This window comes from Bufo bufo, chromosome 2 (assembly GCF_905171765.1).
Source record: "Bufo bufo chromosome 2, aBufBuf1.1, whole genome shotgun sequence".
NCBI lineage: Eukaryota > Metazoa > Chordata > Amphibia > Anura > Bufonidae > Bufo > Bufo bufo.
Genome location: NC_053390.1, coordinates 714784462 through 714807214, shown reverse-complemented (window position 1 = coordinate 714807214; position 22753 = coordinate 714784462).

Genomic DNA, 22753 nt, shown 5'->3' with positions numbered 1-22753 from the left:
TTTATAACTGGTGTGATATACCAGTCACCCCCAAAAAAAACTGATAGTAGAGGGGTGTTATATAACAATAATATATAGTGCATTTGGGTACAGCAGCATTTGTTTGCGGTTTTGCTGTGTTCCCTCTGCTACACACAGTGACAAACGGTATTGGAAAAAATAATTATAACTGGTGCGCGTACGCAAAAATTATATTGCCGATATTTTGCATTGAAATTAATAATGAATGGAGATCGCAAATTTTAATAATACATCTGGTATGTCACTGTCCATGTTGTGGGACTATTTGTGCACTTCTAGTAATTATTTCTTGGCTGCAAATATGAGCTGAAGGTTTTTTCAGGTTCGCCTGCCATTAAAATGAATGGAACCCGCTGCGAATTTGCGGTTCGCAAACATTTGATCGAGTTCGCAAACCGTCCTGGCAGATGTTCGTCCATCACTACTTCCCAGTACATTTTATGGAAAATTTAATGATGTCCAGTGGCGTATCTATAGGGGTTGCAGCGGTTGCAACTGCCAGTGGCACACCGCCGATTATGTATCTGGCGATGGGACGGCGATACAGTTATAAACTGTGGGGGAACATGGTAGCAATGTCTCCCTGTCATGCTGTTACCTCTGATAGGCTTCAGGCCCAGTGCCTGTACCCAATCAGAGGCCATCACAGGTGGCGCAATGGCTTAATCATCATAGTACCGCCTAAGCCAGGCAGTGTACGGCTCAGGAAACAGACCGAAATAGGCCTGCACCACATCGCTGACAGTGGAGGTAAGTATCTGAGTTTATTGTTTTTTATTTTGCACAATGCTGTTGGGCAACCATAGGGGAAGCATTATGGGGGCATCTACTGGAGGCACTAAACAGAGGCACACATTAAGGGTCATTTTTCTGCTGACACATTATAAAGAGATATATTACTACTGGGAGACTATGGGGAACATGATTACTAATAAGGGCACAATGGGGGCTGTATTACCATTGAAGGCATTGTTAACACTAAGTGCACTCTGGCAGATAAATATTTCTATTGGTGGGAGATGGGGAGCACTATTACTGTCGAGGGGAACTCTGGCACAGTTTCAGCTTAGCACAATTATTTTGGTGGGACATTATGTTTACACTATTACTGTTTGTTGGGCACTGTGTGCCAATAATTATTGAAGGGGACACTATTTCCTTGGTACTAGTATTTTTAGGGGGGCTGTTTCTGCAGTATAGTATTGTGGAGCACAGTGGGCACAGGATGGGGTATTTAGACGGTGGGTGGATGATGTTTTTCCTCAAGAATCCAGGGAGAAAGTAGCAGCAGGGGGCATGGCCAACACAGTAACGTCTCATGTACAGGCAAATATTTGCTCTCTCAGGCTTGTGCACGAAGCATCATCAGAGCAGGGAGAGAAGCTGACATCACAGGTCATGTGACCCTCAGTGAAATCAGAGAAAGGAGCAACTGGAGATAAAGTAAGTGAATTGTAAAGTCTTTCATGTGCCTAGTTAGAAACATACAAAGAACAAAAAAATAACTCAGACAACCCCTTTAAGGCTAGACATACACGAGTGAGTTGAATGCAATAAACTTGCATCGTGTGTCATGTGAGGTTCCATTCTGACCTTTGCTCCTCTGCCAGGATCACACAGCATTATAATGATTGAGTACTGAAAACTACTGAATTATGCTGACATAATGCTGTCAGTGTAATACAATAGATTTCAGGAATCTAAGGGTTACACAGCATTATAAATTACTATAATGCTCTGCGATCCTGTCAGAGGAGCGGAGGCCAGAACAGGACATCACACTGATCCACTCTGCGAGTTTATCGTATTCAACTCGCTTGTGTATATCTGGCCTAACAGTAGGGATGAAGGGAAGGGGTTAGGTTAAAAATTTGGCATGTGGGGGTGCCGTTTCAATTTTTGCCTCAGGCAGCATAAAGGCTAGGTGCACCCCTGCCTCTTGCCACAAAGCACTGAGGGAAGGGGGGCCCAATCTGAACTCTTGCACCAGGCCCATCAACCTTTAGCTACGCCCCTGATGATACCATTATAAATTACAACTTTTTCCACATAAAACAAACCTTTACATGGTTATGTAAAAAGAAAATATAAAAACTATGGCTTTTGGAAGGCAGAGAGTAAAGATATGAAAGTGATTAAAATGGAAAATGGAGGTAGTAGGAAGTGGTTAAAAGATCGTCTGTTAATTTCTTAATGCAAGATACCACAGCACATCTTCAGCTGTCCATACCTTGACGGATCAGCATTGTTTGGGCAGCATAAGTGCATACCTACACAGCAGGGGCATAACTGGGATCCTATGGACCCCAGGCCAATTTCTGGATCTGGGCCCCCCTACCACATTGTTCAGATGTGTGAGGGCCAGTGGCATTGCTAGATATAAGGCCTCTTATCTTGTAAATGACCGCCATACTGCTATTGAATAAAAACCACTGTACTGAAAATTACTACCCGTATAGTGACTGTATAATGGTAGATACCAGTTTGGCACAGACATTATGCAGGATATATAAGTGGATATATAAGTGAATAATGTACACTTATATCTACATGTGAGTGTACATTCATCATCCATAGTGCCCCAGGTGGTAATAAAGTGTGATTGCATCTCCACACAGAAGTAATGCTACCTGTGTGCTTTGACACAAAAAAATGACCCTTTGTGCCCAGATGCAATATTAATGCCTCCTGTATGTCCCTATACAATAATAATATGCTGTTTTGTTCCTCCATACAATGATTTGTGCCACATACAATAATAATGTGTCCCCTTTGTGCCACCATACAATAATAATGTACTCCTTTGTACTGCCATGCAATAATATTGCCTTGCTTTGTGTCCTCCCACTAATATCCTAATCCATACTCCCTTTTGCCCCCCTTCATGCCTCCTCTGCACTAATTAAAATAAAAAACAGAAACTCACCTGACTGGGTTTCCACAGGACATAACCTGCACTTTCTCTTTCTTGCTGTTCAAGACACGGATCTGCCAGCATGATGAAATGACACATTTGCGCCTCTGAGTGTTCCTAGCTTCTGGTAGGTACCAAGGCCACCTGTGGTTTACCAAAGTAAATTGTGGGGCACGATGACAATTACTCCCTGCTCCACCATACTTTTTAACTATATGCTGATAAAGTTGAAAATAATGCTTTCCCAAGGTTCTGGGTCGGCCATGCTTCCCCTCTGGGCCTAGTTGTGGTCTCGCCCCCTGCAACCACAATTGTTACCCTACTGTCACACTGTATTAGGCAGGTGGTTTTAACATAATGAAAATAGATATGACAGCAAGTCTGAATCCCTCTTAAAGAGGACCTGTCACCAAAAATGCAATGCAATCTGAAAGTATCATGTTTAAGAGCAGGAGAAGCTGAGCGGATTGATGTACATATTTGTGGGAAAAGAGTCAGTTTTACATTTATATCTGCAGCCCTGTGAAGAAGCTATCGGTACAGGAGGGAGGTGTTATCAGTGACTGGTACTGTCACGAGGGTATCAAGAGCTTCCTGCCTGGACATCTATACTGACCCACTGGAGTGGTTAATCCTGGTTGTTGTTCCTGTGTGCTACCCTCCGGATCCCTGTTTGGCTTATTGTTGTCTCTTGTTGTCGCCCACCTGGGAATATATGTTGAGTCTGTGTTGTCTGTCCTCCCCTTGGTGTTTTCGCTTAGAGTTATTGGTGCGGACTAGTGTTCCCATCGCCCTGTTCACTACCTAGGGCTCAGCTCAGGGAAAGCCAGGGCTTTAGGCACGTGATCGGCGTACGGGTGAGGAACCCGTCTAGGGACGTCAGGGCAGCCAGGTGCCAGCCGCCAGGTGAGTCAGGGGTCACCATCTTCCCTCTCACTTGGGCAGGGCCTTCCTCGTTCCCTCCCTCTGTGTCACGTATGTGATAGCCACGCCGACCGTGATATTATAACTGGCCCTTACTTTTTGAGAAAAAAAAAATAAAAAAATAAAAAATTTTAATTGTTGTTTTTTTTTCTCTCTCTACTTAGAATCCAATATGGATCCTATTGATGCCTTGGCAGAACAGCTTCAAAGCCTGTCTTTGGAGGTGGCAGGATTGAAGGCGTCTGTTCTCCAACAACAGCAGCAAATGCAGCAGACCGCACCCCCAGCGGTTGCTATGGGTAACCAGGTTGTCACTGAACCCAAGGTTGCTCTTCCCGACAGATTTTCTGGGGGAAGGGACAAATTTGCGATGTTCCGTGAGGCCTGCAAATTATATTTTAAGTTGCGCCCTTACTCCTCAGGTCATGAAGAACAGCGGGTAGGGATTGTCATTTCCCTGCTTCAGGGGGATCCGCAATCCTGGGCGTTCTCGTTACCCCCTGGTTCTCAGGCTCTTCGGTCAGTGGAGGGATTTTTTGGGGCTTTGGGTCTCATATATGATGACCCTGACCGAGTCGCCCTGGCTGAGTCGAAGTTACGGAGACTCCTACAGGGAGATCGGTCAGCAGAGGAATATTGCTCAGAGTTCCGTAGGTGGGCTACGGATACTCAGTGGAACGACCCGGCTCTCAGGAGTCAGTTCTGCTCTGGGTTATCTGAAAGGGTTAAGGATGCACTGGCGCTGTATGAGACCCCCCTTTCCCTTGATGCTGTTATGTCCCTCTCTATCAGAATAGATAGACGTCTTAGGGAGAGATCGAAAATTCCGGAGCAATTGGTTACCTCTCCCAAGCAACAGTTAGTCTGTACTGACTTAGATGAGCCTATGCAGCTAGGCGGAACTTCTCGTCAGGTCCGTCCTCCTGAGGTTCGCCGTAGGGGGGGGGCTTGTTTTTTCTGTGGGGGGAGGGGTCATTTCATTAATGTCTGTCCCTCCTTTCTCAAAAACAAAAGACCGTCGGAAAACTACTAACCCCGGGCTGTGCGGAGGATGTCAGCCGGGGGGGTATACGTTTCCTCCATACGAACATCTCAATTTGTGTTACCAGCGGTCATTGTTTTTAGTGTTAAGACGGAGTCTATTTCTGTTTTTCTAGACAGTGGAGCAGGGGTAAACTTGATTGATGCCCATTTTGCCCGTACTATGGGTTTGTCTCTCTGTACGCTGCAGAGACCTATTCCCGTATTCGCTATAGATTCTGCTCCTCTGTCTCAGAGAAACCTCACCCACATTGTTCGTAATTTACACCTTCGGGTAGGGGACCACCATAATGAGTGTCTTGCATGTTACGTTCTGGAGGGCCTTCCCTCTCCGGTGGTATTGGGTCTTCCCTGGTTGGTAGCGCACAATCCAGTGGTGGATTGGCAGGCCAGGGAGATATTGGAGTGGAGTGAGCATTGCAGAGAGAATTGCTTAAATAACAATTGCTTAATCGCCTCCATAGCTTCCCTACCTACATTTATTTCGGACTTTGAGGACGTTTTTTCTGAAAAGGGTTGTCAGAAACTACCACCTCATCGTCCTTATGATTGCCCGTTTAACCTGATTCCCGGGGCAAAATTACCCAAGTCCAGGTTGTATAATCTTTCGGGTCCCGAGAGACAAGCCATGAAAGATTATATCTCCGAGAGTCTGGCTAAGGGACACATCAGACCCTCTTCTTCACCCGTGGCTGCAGGGTTTTTCTTTGTTAAAAAGAAAGATGGGGGCCTGCGTCCTTGCTTAGATTTCCGTGAGTTAAACCAGATAACCATCCGTGACCCATACCCTCTTCCTCTCATTCCTGACCTTTTTAATCAGATTGCGGGTGCTAAGTGGTTCTCCAAACGTGATCTTAGGGGGGCCTACAATCTGATTCGTATCAGGGAAGGGGATGAGTGGAAGACAGCTTTTAACACCCCTGAGGGGCATTATGAAAATCTAGTTATGCCTTTCGGTCTGACCAATGCCCCTGCTGTCTTCCAACATTTCGTGAATGATATTTTTAATCATCTCATCGGCAGGTTTGTAGTCATATACCTAGATGATATCTTAATTTATTCGGCTGATCTGAAAACACATGAGGTGCATGTCAGGCAAGTACTGCAGGTCCTACGGACGAATAAATTATATGCGAAAATTGAAAAATGTGTCTTCGCTGTTCAGGAATTACAGTTCCTGGGATATCTATTATCTGCTTCAGGTTTCCGCATGGATCCTGGGAAGGTCCAGGCAATTTTAGATTGGGATCTTCCTGAGAACCTTAAAGCCCTACAACGGTTTTTGGGTTTCGCTAATTTCTATAGAAAGTTCATTAAAAATTATTCAGTGATCGTTAAACCCCTTACCGACATGACTAGGAAGGGGACGAATCTTTCCAAATGGTCTGACGCCGCTAAAGATGCATTTTCCTCTCTAAAGGAGAGGTTTACCTCGGCACCTGTTCTAATTCAACCTGATGTCTCCCAGCCTTTTATTGTCGAGGTAGATGCGTCAGAGGTGGGAGTGGGAGCTGTATTGTCTCAGGGTCCGTCTCCTGGCAAATGGCGTCCTTGCGCTTTCTTTTCCAAAAAATTATCTTCTGCGGAGAAGAATTATGATATTGGAAATAGGGAACTGTTGGCGATTAAACTGGCGCTTGAAGAGTGGCGTCACTTCTTAGAGGGAGCAATCCACCCCGTCACGGTGATTACGGATCACAAGAACCTTCTGTACCTAGAATCGGCTAAACGTCTCACCCCTAGACAAGCTAGGTGGTCGCTATTCTTTACCAGATTTAACTTTGTAATCACCTATCGTCCTGGGGCAAAAAATACCAAGGCAGACGCATTATCTCATAGTTTCCCTGGAGGGGGTAATGTTTGTGATCCGGTACCTATTTTACAAAGAGGAGTGGTTGTCTCTGCTGTACACTCTGTTCTAGAGGGAAAGGTGTTAGAGGCTCAGGGGGACGCCCCGGCCTCTTGCCCCTCAGAGAAATTGTTTGTACCGTTAAACCTGCGTCTTGAATTATTAAAAGAACATCATAATTCGGCACTTGCTGGACACCCGGGTAGTAAAGCAACCTTGGAGCTTTTATCTCGTCGTTTTTGGTGGCCAAGGTTGCGTCAGGATGTAATGGATTTCGTGTCTACTTGTTCTACTTGTGCACGCGCGAAAGTCTCTCATACACGTCCAGCAGGGTCTTTATTGCCACTTTTCATCCCCAATAGGCCATGGACACATCTGTCAATGGATTTCATCACTGACTTACCGTTGTCGGCGGGTAAAACAGTTATCTTGGTAGTAGTAGACAGGTTTAGCAAAATGGTACACTTTATTGCGCTACCCGCACTTCCTAATGCTAAAACTCTCGCTCAGGTGTTTATCAGTGAAATCGTGAAGCTTCACGGGGTCCCTTCCGATGTGGTTTCGGATCGGGGAACCCAGTTTATTTCTAAGTTTTGGAAAGCTTTTTGTTCCCGTTTGGGGGTTCACTTGTCCTTTTCCTCAGCTTTCCATCCTCAGTCGAATGGACAGACTGAGCGTACCAACCAAAACCTAGAAACATATTTAAGGTGTTTTGTGTCTGAAAACCAAGAGTTGTGGTCATCATATTTACCGTTAGCTGAGTTTGCCATAAATAATCATTATCAGGAGTCCACTGGCAAGTCACCATTCCTTGGTGCATACGGTTTTCATCCCCAATTTTGTACTTTCAAAGAGGGGGGGTCTTCTGGGGTTCCCGAAGAGGAAAGGTTTTCTTCATCTCTTTCATCGGTATGGCAGAAGGTGCAAGTTAACTTGAAAAAGATGAGTGGAAAAATATAAATGCATGGCCGATAAGAAACGGTCGCCAGGTCCGGACCTAGGAGTGAATGACTATGTGTGGTTGTCTACTAGGAATATTAAGTTGAACTGGGTCCTAGGTTCATTGGTCCCTATAAAATAGTAGCCGTCATTAACCCTGTGGCTTTTCGCCTGGAGCTACCTCAGACTTTTAAGATCCATAACGTCTTCCATAAATCGTTACTCAAGAAGTATGTTCCACCTCTAGAACCATCGCCGCTGCCACCTCCTCCTGTTATTGTGGATGGTAATCTGGAGTTTCAAATAGCCAGAATTGTTGATTCTCGTCGGGTCCGCCGCTCTCTTCAGTATCTGGTGCATTGGAGGGGTTACGGTCCCGAGGAAAGAATGTGGGTTCCAGCGTCAGAGGTAAACGCCAACAGGTTAATTCAGACTTTCCATGCCTCTCATCCGGAGAGACCTGGTCCTGAGTGTCCGGAGGCCCCTCGTGAAAGGGGGGGTACTGTCACGAGGGTATCAAGAGCTTCCTGCCTGGACATCTATACTGACCCACTGGAGTGGTTAATCCTGGTTGTTGTTCCTGTGTGCTACCCTCCGGATCCCTGTTTGGCTTATTGTTGTCTCTTGTTGTCGCCCACCTGGGAATATATGTTGAGTCTGTGTTGTCTGTCCTCCCCTTGGTGTTTTCCCTTAGAGTTAGTGGTGCGGACTAGTGTTCCCATCGCCCTGTTCACTACCTAGGGCTCAGCTCAGGGAAAGCCAGGGCTTTAGGCACGTGATCGGCGTACGGGTGAGGAACCCGTCTAGGGACGTCAGGGCAGCCAGGTGCCAGCCGCCAGGTGAGTCAGGGGTCACCATCTTCCCTCTCACTTGGGCAGGGCCTTCCTTGTTCCCTCCCTCTGTGTCACGTATGTGATAGCCACGCCGACCGTGATAGGTACTTTTTAGTGGTACTTTACCTACTATACATGAAAAATGGGAGCTCTTTGCGCACATTTTAGACTCCCTGCCCATCTGCCCAGGTCTTCTAAGCAGAGTATAAATATATAAAGTTTGAGAAAAAGCAAAAAGTCAGTGGCACTTACCATTAGTTGCATTCCTTGTTTATTGATTCCAACATATGGATAAAACAGGCAGGAACCTCATCGGCAGTTTGCGGACAAACGTAATTGTCGAAGCACTGTACGTGCGAAACGGCCGTTGCCGCATACCAATTTGCACTGCAATTACGTTTGTCCGCAAACTGCCGATGATGTTCCTGCCTGTTTGATCCATATGTTGGAATCAATAAACAAGGAAAGCAACTAATGGTGAGTGCCACTGACTTTTTGCTTTTTCTCAAGCTATATACATCTGTTTACCATGAATAGTCAATACAGTTGAGCACCGCCTGGTTGCGAAGTCACGAACTCTTTTTGCTAATCGAGTGACCTTCAGTATACCCACAAGGGATGAGAGGAAATCAGCGTGCAGTGCCACTTTTACTGCTTTTTCCACGTGTTATCCCAGAGTATAAATATAGTGTTAGGTACCATCTTCAGAAGCCACCTTGATGTTGGTAGATGGGCCCGACACACGTTTGATCAAAAATGTGCGCAAAGAGCTTCCATTTTTCATGTATAGTAGGTATAGTACCACGTTAATCCAGAATAATCCCTAGTTATATTATTTGCACATATAACACTGTGCTGCCATATTTTGTTTGTAGTCCTATTAATTCTAGTTGTTATTATTATTATTGACCCCTGTTACTGTCTAAACTATCTCTGAAGGTAAAACTTTCAATGACTTTTCAGTTTCCTTCAAACTGCTGTTATCAAGGGATCATTTATAGTCAATTTTTTATCTGAGATGTTTGATCATTTGTAATTCTTGACTAGCAGGAGAAGCGCTCATATTCCTCACTCGCTAGGTTGTTAGCTTGACAAAGCAATTTAGAAAACAAACAGGGAGCGTACAGAGCTTTGTCTTGTCTTCTAGAATGCATTGACTTTAGACTCTTCTATTAAATCTAATATACCTCCATAGACAGGCAGCCCATTTACCATATGCATCACTTGTCAAAAATATCCCCCTTTAAGCGACTAAAATGTCAGTCAGGTCTAAAATGTAGAAATGCATTCTATGTGCACAAAGAGCTGGCATCGATAAAACATTACCGCGTCCGTGCAACAAATATCATAAGTCATTTGACCTTCTTCCTTCCCGTTTCTTATTAGCAGAGACAGGCAGCAGACTGACAGTGTCTGCCTAGTCCCTGGTGCAGCTCACAGAAATTCTCTTGTAAGGAAACATTTATCACCCAGTACCCAATTTGTGTGACAGAAAATGTCCTTTCCTGGGATTTTTTTAGGAACATCTTTACAAATGTTCTTTTTGCCCTCTCTACTTTCTAGATCTGGAGCAAAGATGCAATTTACAAAAAAAATAAGATGATCAATACATTGCATTTCCTATTTACACTCCACCGCCAGATCACATAGAGTCGATAACTGGCAGATTATATTATAGAACTGAAATTCTGCAAATTATTGCCGACATGCTGTTCTCTTCGAACAAGATATGTCGTCCCCAGAGGACGAGCAGAAAGACTAATGATATTAACAGATTGATTTGTATTGATACCAGACAGTACTCACCGCTAATAAATGTTAGAATATTGAGATCAATTCCTTTGACCTTATTGTTGCTGAGGCTCTTTTATTGTATTTCCAGCTGCACATTATAGGCAGGGAGACATGCTTGGATTAAAAATGAGCTCTCTCGCTGTGTTTGAAGTACTTGGATCTCTGGAGGCAGATTCAGATTCTCCCAGCCCAGGCCTGGAAGAACGCAGTAAACAACGCTGAATCTAAATTAAAACAATTGAATGGAATGAAATCAGGTCCTGTACTTTGCTGCACATTAATTTGCAAGTTACTATCTCTTCTTGCCAGTTTAATTAAGGAAAGCAAAAAAAAGTAGTGGCTTTAATTAGATTGAACATGGATAGTACTTACAACGCTTACACGTTGCTTCAATTAAAAGCAATATTTTGAAAGGGAATCTGTCAGCTCCAGAACACCCTCAAAACAAGAGTAAAGATACTTTCAGACCAGCGTTTTTGCTGGATCCGTCATGGATCACCAAAAATTCTTCCGTCATGATAATACAACAGTCTGCATCCGGATACGGTTGTATTATATTTAAAATAGCCAAGACGGATCAGTCTCTGAAACCATTGTTAGTCAATGGGGGATTGATCCGTTTTCTATTGTGTCAAAGAAAAGGGATCCACCACAATTGACTTACATTGTGAGTCATGGCGGATCCATCTTGCTCCGCATCCCAGGATGCACTCAAAAAACGCTGCTTGCTGCATTTGTGTGCATCATTTTAACGCAATGAAACTGAACGCAATGCATTCTAGTGCACTCCGTTCCTTTCAGTTCAGTTTAGTCCCCATAGACAATTAATGGGGACAAAACCGAAGCGTTTTCCTCCGCTATTGAGATCCTCTGACGGATCTCAATAGCGGAAAGGGAAAACGCTGTGCTGAGTCTGATTAGGTAATTCTTATCTTAATACTCGGTTACACATTATTTAATTTTTGTCTTCATACTCGCTTACATTCTGACGCTGTGCTCCCACAAACCAGCAATAAAATGCATTGACAGGACTCCTGAGCTCATGTACATAATAGAGAGGACTCAAGGAGGAGTCCTCTCAATGCATTTTACTGCTGATTTGTGGGAGCACAGCGTCAGAATGTAAGCGAGTATGAAGACAAAAATTAAATAATCGGACTCAGCACCACTTACACTATTCACCACTTACTTTAGTTTTGGGGGGTGTTTCGGAGCAGACAGATTCTCTTTAATGCTCTATGGGAGGAACTTATCAAGCCTTACACTTCAGAATTATGCAAAAAGAAACAAAATAGGGCTTTGCAACGTTTTGAGGTTATGCTAAATTTTTGTGAGTGTTTTCATTTTTACACATCTCACTCCAGTTTCGAAACGTAGATGGAAAAGTGGTTGTGGTTAGTTATGTCATGAGTTTCACTCTAGATTTAGGACCTGGGACTGGGTCCTGTAAAAGTCACAATAAAAAAGTCTCAAAGTTACTCCAGTAGGGGGTGGTGTGGTAAACTGGAGTAGCATTTCTAGATAAGTGTTAAAGAGGTTATCCGGTTATACATTTTTCCCTGTGCTTCCCATGCCAGGTTTGCAACTTACTAATGTACTTGTGCTTCTTTTTCTGTCTCGTTACGGAGATTGGGAGAGCGATTACGTGAGTACACCTTCTGTGGAGACTGTATTTCCTCTGATATCACTACCAAGCCTCCAATGATCCCCTCTGCCACAATCCCTGCCCGAATACTCGTCATTAGTGTTGAGCGAATCTAAGTGAAACAAACTGAATTCGATCCGAATTTAAGGAAAACTTTGATTTGCAATGAATACGAATTTCCTCTCGCTTCGTTGTAACGAATAAATTTTTTTCTTAAAGTGGCTGTGTTACAAAGTGAAGGTAAGAAGCCCGGGAAAGAGATATGACCCATAATGCCATGCAGCCAGCCAATCAGCAGATAGCCATCCCCTGTGATGTCACAGCCCTACAAAAAGCCTAATACCACCCGCTGTTCACCATTTTACAATGAACTGTGCATAGGTACAGACGTGCTAAGTGTTAGGGACAGAGTTTAAAGAGGACCTTTCACCGGTCCTGACATGCCTGTTTTAATAGGTTCATACATTCCACATGTAATAACAATTCTGGAGCATCTATTCTTATGACTCTATGCTGCGCCATTCCTTTATTATTTCTACTAGAAGTTATGAATGAATTGCTGGCAGTCTTCTCAACCACAATGCTGGAACTGTAAAATGCTGCCGATTTTCCGCATACAAATTTATAGCATTTACGCCACTCGTGAACATACTCTGATGGAACCAAACTTACTATTTAAATGTGTGTGTCAAGGTGTAGGGCCAGGTACCAACTATAATATACACTGCCTCAAAAAATAAGTCGCCACCAAAAATATTTAGTTGGACCGCCTTTAGCTTTGATTACGGCAAGCATTCGATGTGGCATTGTTTCGATAAGCTTCTGCAATGTCACAAGATTTATTTCCTTCCAGTGTTGCATTCATTTTTCACCAAGATCTTGCATTGATGATGGGAGAGCCTGACTGCTGCGCAAAGCCTTCTACAGCACATCCCAAAGATTCTCAATGGGGTTAAGGTCTGGACTCTGTGGTGGCCAATCCAAGTTTGAAAATGATGTCTCATGCTCCCTGAACCACTCTTTCACAATTTGAGCCTGATGAATCCTGGCATTGTCATCTTGGAATATGCCCGTGCCATCAGGGAAGAAAAAATCCATTGATGGAATAACCTGGTCATTCAGTATGTTCAGGTAGTCAGCTGACCTCTTTCTTGGAGCACATACTATTGCTGAACCTAGACCTGACCAACTGCAGCAACCCCAGATCATAGCACTTCCCCCACAGACTTGTACAGTATGCACTAGGCATGATGGTGCATCACTTCATCTGCCTCTCTTCTTACCCTGATGCGCCTATTACTCTGGAACAGGATAAATCTTGACTCATCAGACCACATGACCTTCTTCCATTGCTCCAGAGTCCAATCTTTAAGCTCCCTAGCAAATAGACACCTTTTTTCTGGTTTCCTCACTGATTAGTGGTTTTCTTACGGCTACATAGCTGTTCAGTCCCAATCCCTTGAGTTCCCTTGTGCGTGTGGAAATGCTCTTACTTTCACTATTAAACATAGCCCTGAGTTCTACTGTTTTTCTTCGATTTGATTTCACCAAACGTTTAAGTGATCGCCGATCTGCAATCTCCTTAGATGATTTCTCTGCTTGATGCATGCCAATGATTTGACCCTTCTCAAACTGACTAACATCTTTTCCACGACCACGAGATGTGTCTTTCGACATGGTTGTTTAAGAAATGAGAAGCAACTTATTGCACCAGTTGGGGTTAAATAACTTGTTGCCAGCTGAAAGATAATTGCTCATGCAGTAATTATCCAATAGGAGGCTCATAGCTATTTGCTTAGTTTTGGACAGGCAGTATACACTCACCTAAAGAATTATTAGGAACACCATACTAATACGGTGTTGGACCCCCTTTTGCCTTCAGAACTGCCTTAATTCTACGTGGCATTGATTCAACAAGGTGCTGATAGCATTATTTAGAAATGTTGGCCCATATTGATAGGATAGCATCTTGCAGTTGATGGAGATTTGAGGGATGCACATCCAGGGCACGAAGCTCCCGTTCCACCACATCACAAAGATGCTCTATTGGGTTGAGATCTGGTGACTGTGGGGGCCATTTTAGTACAGTGAACTCATTGTCATGTTCAAGAAACCAATTCGAAATGATTCGAGCTTTGTGACATGGTGCATTATCCTGCTGGAAGTAGCCATCAGAGGATGGATACATGTTCTCATTCTGTTTACGCCAAATTCGGACTCTACCATTTGAATGTCTCAACAGAAATCGAGACTCATCAGACCAGGCAACATTTTTCCAGTCTTCAACAGTCCAATTTTGGTGAGCTCGTGCAAATTGTAGCCTCTTTTTCCTATTTGTAGTGGAGATGAGTGGTACCCGGTGGGGTCTTCTGCTGTTGTAGCCCATCCGCCTCAAGGTTGTGCGTGTTGTGGCTTCACAAATGCTTTGCTGCATACCTCGGTTGTAACGAGTGGGTATTTCAGTCAACGTTGCTTTTCTATCAGCATGAATCAGTCGGCCCATTCTCCTCTGACCTCTAGCATCCACAAGGCATTTTTTCCCACAGGACTGCCGCATACTGGATGTTTTTCCCTTTTCACACCATTCTTTGTAAACCCTAGAAATGGTTGTGCGTGAAAATCCCAGTAACTGAGCAGATTGTGAAATACTCAGACCGGCCCGTCTGGCACCAACAACCATGCCACGCTCAAAATTGCTTAAATCACCTTTCTTTCCCATTCTGACATTCAGTTTGGAGTTCAGGAGATTGTCTTGACCAGGACCACACCCCTAAATGCATTGAAGCAACTGCCATGTGATTGGTTGACTAGATAAATGCATTAATGAGAAATAGAACAGGTGTTCCTAATAATTCTTTAGGTGAGTGTATATATATATATATATATATATATATATATATTTGTGGGGTTTCGCTCTGGTAGAAAGGGTAAGCGGGTGCAGTACAGAGGCAAAATACAAGTTCTTAACTCAAAACGTCAGTGTTTATTCACACTTGAGGCAATTGCACAAAACAGCACGTAACTTTGCAGTCTTGGTGTTAATTCACACACAATGGAAAGTTCATATAACACAAGTCACCTTGCTGGGAGTTCTGCCTCCAGTAGTCCACAGCAGGCTTTAGGGGGCCTGTTTCCCCATAGTGCGGCTCTCAGTCTTCCAGCACGGCACAAAGCCTATGGCTGGGTTCACACGGGCGAGATTTCCGCGCGGGTGCAATGCGTAAGGTGAACGCATTGCACCTGCACTGAATCCGGACCAATTCATTTCTATGGGGCTGTGCACATGAGCAGTGATTCTCACGCATCACTTGTGCGTTGCGTGAAAATCGCAGCATGCTCTATATTGTGTGTTTTTCACGCAACGCTGGCCCCATAGAAGTGAATGGGGCTTCGTGAAAATCGCAAGCATCTGCAAGCAAGTGCGGATGCGGTGCGATTTTCACGCATGGTTGCTAGGATGAAAGTCTATTCACTATTATTTTCCCTTATAACATGGTTATAATGGAAAATACTAGAATTCTTTAATACAGAATGCTTAGTAGAAGGTCAATTGAGGGTTAAAAATAATAATAATTAACTCACCTCCTCCAATTGATCGCGTAGCTGCCGGTCTCCTGTTCATTCTTCAGGACCTGTCAAAGGACCTGTGGTGACATCACTGAGCTCATCACATGGTCCATCACCAATTGGAGGAGGTGAGTTGAAATTTTTTTTTTAACCCTCAATTGACCTTCTACTAAGCATTCTGTATTAAAGAATGCTATTATTTTCCCTTATTAATACAATTTACAGAATACTGTACTTAACCCAAACCCTTACTTCTGTGAAGAAGTCCGGGTTCGGGTCTGGGTACCAAACATGCAGATTTTTCTCATGCGCGTGCAAAACTCATTAAAACGCTTTGCACTCGTGGGGAAAAATCGGTCATGTTCCCGCAATGCACCCACATCTTTTCCCGCAACGCCCGTGTGAACCCAGCCTAAGATCCCCAAAAACAGAGGCATCTCTGCTAAGCCCAGCTGCCTATTTAAGGACAGCCAGGTGTTGCTAAAACCCAGATCGGTACTTAAACTCCAGTCCGGTATTTGACCTCACCTGGCTGGAAACCAGCCCAGCCGCACATGCTGGGAGGAAAATACCTTCCTTGCCAGACACAACCCCTCACTGTGTCACTATATATATATATATGCCCGGAAGAAGCCAGATCTACTGGCGAAACGGCGTTGGGTCAGGAGTCGGCCGAGAGATCTTTGCACCAGTCAGGGTATGTTTATACTTTGTCCTTTTCATTCCAACCTCAATCTCCACAATTGCCTCCTTTGCACTTTGTTTGGGGCGTTGCTGCTATGAGGTTTTGAGATATGCTTTTTCAGCTAGCATTCTTTGTTCCCTGTTATTTCGTGCACTGATCTCCCGGCCTCTCCTTGGGTCCTGCTACTCATCTGTGTGTCCCGCCTTATGCTGCCTGTTTTATTATATATGTATGTATTGTTTATATGTTTATATATACTTATAATAAAGTTTTTTGGATCTTCATACATATGTAAGTTAGTTTTATTAATTTTTTTGGTGATTATATATATATATATATATATATATATATATATACATATATATATATATATATATTATACATTATATACACAAATATATTGTATGCAGTATATATGCACATATACATTCTGTTCCGCAAAATTCTGAATGAACACGGACGTCATCCGTTTTTTTTGCGGATCCGTTTTTTGCGGACCGCAAAATATATTTGGTCGTGTGCATGAGGCCTAAGATGGAGAAGATGATCTCCTAGTTTTCCCTGCTGCCTGCAGCTTTTTTGTATAGCTTTCTGACAGTCTTGACTGCTTGCAGGGACAGGCAGGTGGGGTCACAGGTTATAATCCACTGCCCATGCTTAGTACCGAAAGCCATTCTGTGGATGTGGACAAGAGCGCTCTTAGACTGGCTGTGCTCTGTGCAGTGCAGTCAGGCAGCCTGCTTCTCAATAGTCTTTATAGCACAGCAATGGGTGCACAAGATGTCTTGAGAGCGAGGCTGTTCTTCCACCACAGTGACAGCACTTCTGTTTCACATCACCGCCCCCCCCCCTCGCACCTTCTCCTACATGGCTGCACCTGAGGCAGCCGCCTCATCTTTCCTAGTTAAAGGTGCACCCTTGGTGCCATGGTAGTGTTCAGAAAAGGAGACAATCAGTCTAAGATTTTGCTGGATGACTGGGACTTATACATTCTTTCAAAATATAAATGGTCTTAAAAAAGGGAACCGGAGTAGAGACAACTTTAACAACCTGGTTGGTTGGTTGGTTAAAGTTGGTTGGTGCAAGTTGGTTAAGTTAGTTGGTTAAGTGAATAGGGCACATTTATCATGTGAAATGAGACAGAAAGGTGCATCACAAATATGATGCTATTTAGGAGAGATGTATTCTGCTTTTAATCCTGTTTTACACTACACATTTGAAGAAAAAACAGACAGAGGGGTGATGGGTTAACCAAATTTACTATGGACTAACATTATACATGACAACCATGATGTGGGGTAGGGGAAATATCTACTATGTCATGGATGATGCCAAATTGATTATGCAAATGCATTATCTATGGAACCCAAATGCTCAAATTCCTTTGTAATTCATTTGCATAGAGTTTTTTTGACTTTATAATTACAGTAGTTTGCCTGTGAGAGCTGTACAGCAATCCCATAAAAAAAAAAAATGGATTAGGGGCTACCCATGCGCTGCATTCTCATGAGACTATTTGGCACTTCTTGAGGATCCCTGTTCTTGTGATCGCAGAAGGTACTAGCTGTCAGACCTCCAGTCAACATTAAAACTTCTAAAGCAAATTACATATTATTTTACATAATAGACGAGGAATAAAAGTGAGCATGCACACAATATACATGAGGGTTGAAAATGACCAAATTGCCTCTTACAAGAAAATGTGTTTTTGCTGTTCCATTGCTATGATTAAATTGATGCTATTACACTGGCAATATCACCCAACTTGAACAGTTCAAATTGTGAATGTGTGCTGTGGGAAATGCTTGCAATGTGATTATCTGATTTGCTTCTGCAGTGCCCCAGAGGACCACTGCAAAGGGTTAATTTGCTTCTTAATCAGTTAATTTCCATTGTTAAAGTTAATGCTCTTTTTCCATGCGATGTTGGTATTCCAATAGCCGAAATGGGAATACCATTTAGTTATGGTGCCCTGCTCAGTGTGAGGAGACGGGCCCTTCTCCTCTGCGTTAGGAGCTTAGTAGTTAAGTTCTAGCTTTCTAATAGACAGGAAGCATCTGCAAGTGCCTGGCAAAAGTGAGACCTGCTGCAAGGAACCCTCATCTTCACATCCCAACAACTACCACCATCCTCTGAGAGAGACAGAACATACTGTTGAGGGCCATATAAAGGACTAACAAAGGACAGGCATTAAGTGCAGTTGCTGTTATAAAGCAAAAGGCCTTACTGCTAGTGGAAAGGGTATATTGCCTTAGGTGCCATCAAGGCTTTTACCATGCATTAACCACTAGTGTTGAGCGCGAATATTCGAATAACGAATTTTTATCTCGAATATTGCAACTTTTATTTCGAATATAGTGCTATATATTCGCTATATATCGAATATTCGTAATTTTTTACATCTGAAAACATGATTCCTCACTGCTTCTTGCTTGTGGGCCAATGAGTCATTGGCCCACAAGCAACTTAAGCAGGAAGTAATCATGTTTTCATATGGAAAAAAAATTGCTGAATATTTAAAAAAACTAATATATGGCAATATAGCGAATATATTCGTTATTTAGAATATTCGTCTTTTTCCCCCCAATCTGTACAGTTGTTCGCATACTCCCCCCCGACAAGCATTCCCGTCACCATGGGAACGCCTGTGGGTTAGAATATACTATCGGATCTGAGTTTTTCCTGTGATCGTTAAAACTCAGATCCAATAGTATATTCTAACCCACAGGCATTCTGATGGTGACGGGGACAATTGTCGGGGAGGAGTATGCTAACAACTGTACAGATTGGGAAAAAAAAAAGCGAATATTCTAAATAATATTCGTCATATTCTAAAACAAGAATATATAGCAGTATAGCGAATTTTCGCTAAATACAAATATAGAGCAATTTAGCTAATATAGTGCTCTAATCTTTTTTTTTGTCATTTTTTTTTCTCTTCTGAACTTCAGATTTGGAAAAAATGAACACTATAGCACTATATGGGCTTAGCTAAATTGCTGTTTGTATTTTCTCGAATATTCGCTATATTGCTATATATTCTTGTTTTAGAATATGACAAATATAGCACTATATTTACTGCTATATATTATTTTTGGATCCCACACCTACTGTGTCCTTCTCCCATACCACGTAGATTGTAAGCCCTCACGGGCAGGGCCCTCTCTCCTTCTGTATCAGTTTGTAACTCGTCTCGTTTATGATTAGTGCAATTGTCTGTATTATGTATGTATACCTCTTATCATATGTACAGCGCTATGGAATGAATGGCGCTTTAATAATAAATAATAATAATAATTACACGATTAATTGCAATCTAGCGAATATTTGTGAAATATTGCGAATTCGAATATGGGACCTGCCGCTCATCACTATTAACCACCTACTGGAAAATCTACACCTCGTTGTGGGAACAGTAGCACTTGTTGCGAATGTGAAGCCACTTAGTTGATTTGGAAAGTTGTTTGTAGTTAATAGAGAAACTCAGAGTCAGCCATCTTACTGACGGTTATCCAACGTTCAGCTTTGGAAGTATTGTGTATGTGTCTGAACTAAATGCTACCAGTGTCTTTGTTTATGAACTGACTAAACTACATCAGCAAAGAACACTGGATTTGTGACCCCTGCACTAGCCTGGCTATTCCCTGGCACCACCATTGCACAGCTGCCCTTATCCAGGTCTGCTGCTAACCTCCTGCCTTGCACCCTGCTAAGCATCTACATCAAGCGCACCCCAACTTCTATCAGGCAGATGCTCCAGAAAGTTAGGAAGTGCCCTGAGGAAAGAAAGGGCTCGCCCTCCACCCACTGCGCACAGCCTTGGGAGTGCCAGAGAGAAGATTGCCACCATGAACTGTAAGTAGTACAATGAACAACATCATAGTCACTACCACTCCTCTCTGTCCTGTGCCTCCCCTGCAACTCACTCCTTATGGGAATGTAATGCACTTTGTTCTACAGTACTATGCATGTCTCACCATGTTATGTGAGTTATTACATAAATGCATGGACCTCTATGTGTTAAACGCCCGGAATATTTGTAAGATGCGTATTGTCATGGCGACCTCACTAAAAGAGTTAAAGAGGGGCCTGGATGTATTTCTGGAGGGTAATAGTAATACATGTTATAGTTACTAGAGAGGGGTTGTTGAGAGTTATTCTGATTGCCTGATTGGAGTTGGGAAGGAATTTTTCCTGCCTAAAGTGAGGAAAATTGGCTTTGACCTCATGTGGGTTTTTTGCCTTCCCTGGATCAACGGGATAAGGCTACTTTCACACTAGTGGCAGCCTTCTCATGTCGTAGTTTTATTCCGGCCACCTCTCGGCATGTTTGCCGTGCTACGGCCGGACCTCCGGCCTGCCCCCATTATAGTCAATGGGGCCGGAGCGGACTTCCGGTGGCATGGTGCAGCAGCATGAATCCGGCAGGCTGTTCTGGTGGGGGAACAGCCTGCCGGATCCGTGCTGTGAAGCCTGCCGCTAGTGTGAAAGTAGCCTAACAGGCTGAACTGGTTGGACGGATTACTTTTTTCATTCTTATAAAGTATGCTACTGTAACAGGGCCCTTATAACCCAAACGAGTAGCACTGTACTGTCCCAAGATCATAGAGATGATAGGATTTCTGCACAGTTCAGAACACACAACCATGGCACTTGCTTTCCTGATGTAACAGCTACTATGTTAATTTGTGAGTGGTGACATCAAAGGTAGCCTGTGTAATGGGGATAACGTCCATGTGTGCCATATACACTCCGACAAGATGCCGATGGACACCTCAGTTATTTGCGAGTGGAACTGCATCTAGTTTGAAGTCACCTTGCCGTGGTGGACCGGCACAAATGATTTTGATCAAGATATATTCATTTTATATCTATGAGTCCATATATTCTACAATAGCAGAGTGCTGTTGCATTGTGTTTGCTCTTTACACCAGTGTCTGCAGCATTCTCCCAGTGCTCTCTTTCTCTGCTGTTTGCTTTTACTTTTGTAGTTTCAGCCATGTCCATGCACCTGCTCATTTACTTCATTTTTTAGGAGGTGCTAACTTATGCCTTTTGTCTTTGCCAGTATAAACAAAACCAGCCTCATTGCATGGTAGAAGGATAGCAAGTGGAGGCGAGTGGCGCTTGTCAATTGGCGCACCGTCCTGGGGACCTAGGCAGTGGTTAGAGCAGTGAAACAAATGAGAGCATTAAGCAGGGGTAACTGACCATATTGCTTCCTAGCCATGGACAAAACCAAGCAGCTATAAAGCCATCTTCATTTGTACTGCTAAGAGGTAGGCTTATGCCTGTTGACATAAATAGAGACTTTGGGGAACATTTAGTAAGACCGGAGATTTAGACGCCGGTCTTAGTCCATAGGTAATTTTCCATCGCGAAAACAAGCGTAGAAAATGAAGAATCAGATGGGCCTGATGGCCCACCCCCTTCCCCACCCACATCCTGCACCCTTGTTCTGCCACCTTGGAAAAGTGGTGTGAGCGAGGAACAGTCGCAGATTCGGCTGCAAATTCCCTTTGCCACCAAATCTGTGACAAAAGTATGCCAAAAAGTGGCGTACTTCCCAGTTGCCTCTTTTTAAGTTTTTGTAACTGCCCTCCTGTGGGTTCAGTAAAGCCACTGTTATCAAGTTACAACTGTGTCTGTCTGTTTTCTTTTACAATCCATAAAAGGGAGCCACATACACCACTCACTGGCTAACAAGATCCTGGGAAAGATCTGATCCCAACACTTACCTGAATGTAAGTAAGCACATGAGCAAATGACACTTATGAATGTTGGCGGATTGAATGTTGGATGAATGTATGACCATGTGTGTGAGCGAGTACAATAAATGTCAAAGTACTTGAGTCATAACATGGTCGTTGTCTAGGTAAATGGACCTAGCCCTTGTTGGGTGAGCTAGCTACTGGCTGTGGCTACTGTATGTGAATGAGAGGGATTATACACTAATCCCTGGTTGTCTGGATGAGAGCTCTAATGAGTGAGTATGTGCCTGCTGATGACCAAGTGTTTAAGCATACATTATATATGTCAATGTGTGTGGGGCAGCAATTGAGAATCCCATGTTGTGTGCCTTTCAACCTAAAGCCTCATGCACACGGCCGTTGTGCGGCTGTTCCATGCATTGGGGACCGCACGTGCGGCGTGCTGGACCCATTGAACTTGAATGGGTCCGTGGTATGTCTGCACTGCAAAAAAATATATAATGTCATTTTTTTTGCAGTGCGGAACCACGGAAAGAAACACAACAGAAGCACTCCGTAGTGCTTCCGGTGTTCCATTCCGTGACTCCATTCCACATCTCCGCAATTGCGGACCCATTCAAGTGAATGGGTCCGCATCCGTGATGCGGGGTGCACACGGCCGGCGGCTGTGGATTTCCGACCCGCCGCTTGTGGGCCGCAATACGGCCACGGCCGCCCAAAGGCCGTGTGCATGAAGCCTAAGTCTGGACTTCAGCATTTAAGTAGTGCTCAGATGAATTGAAAATGTCATACACACATAGGGAAACTCCATCCCAGTATTACAAGAAAAT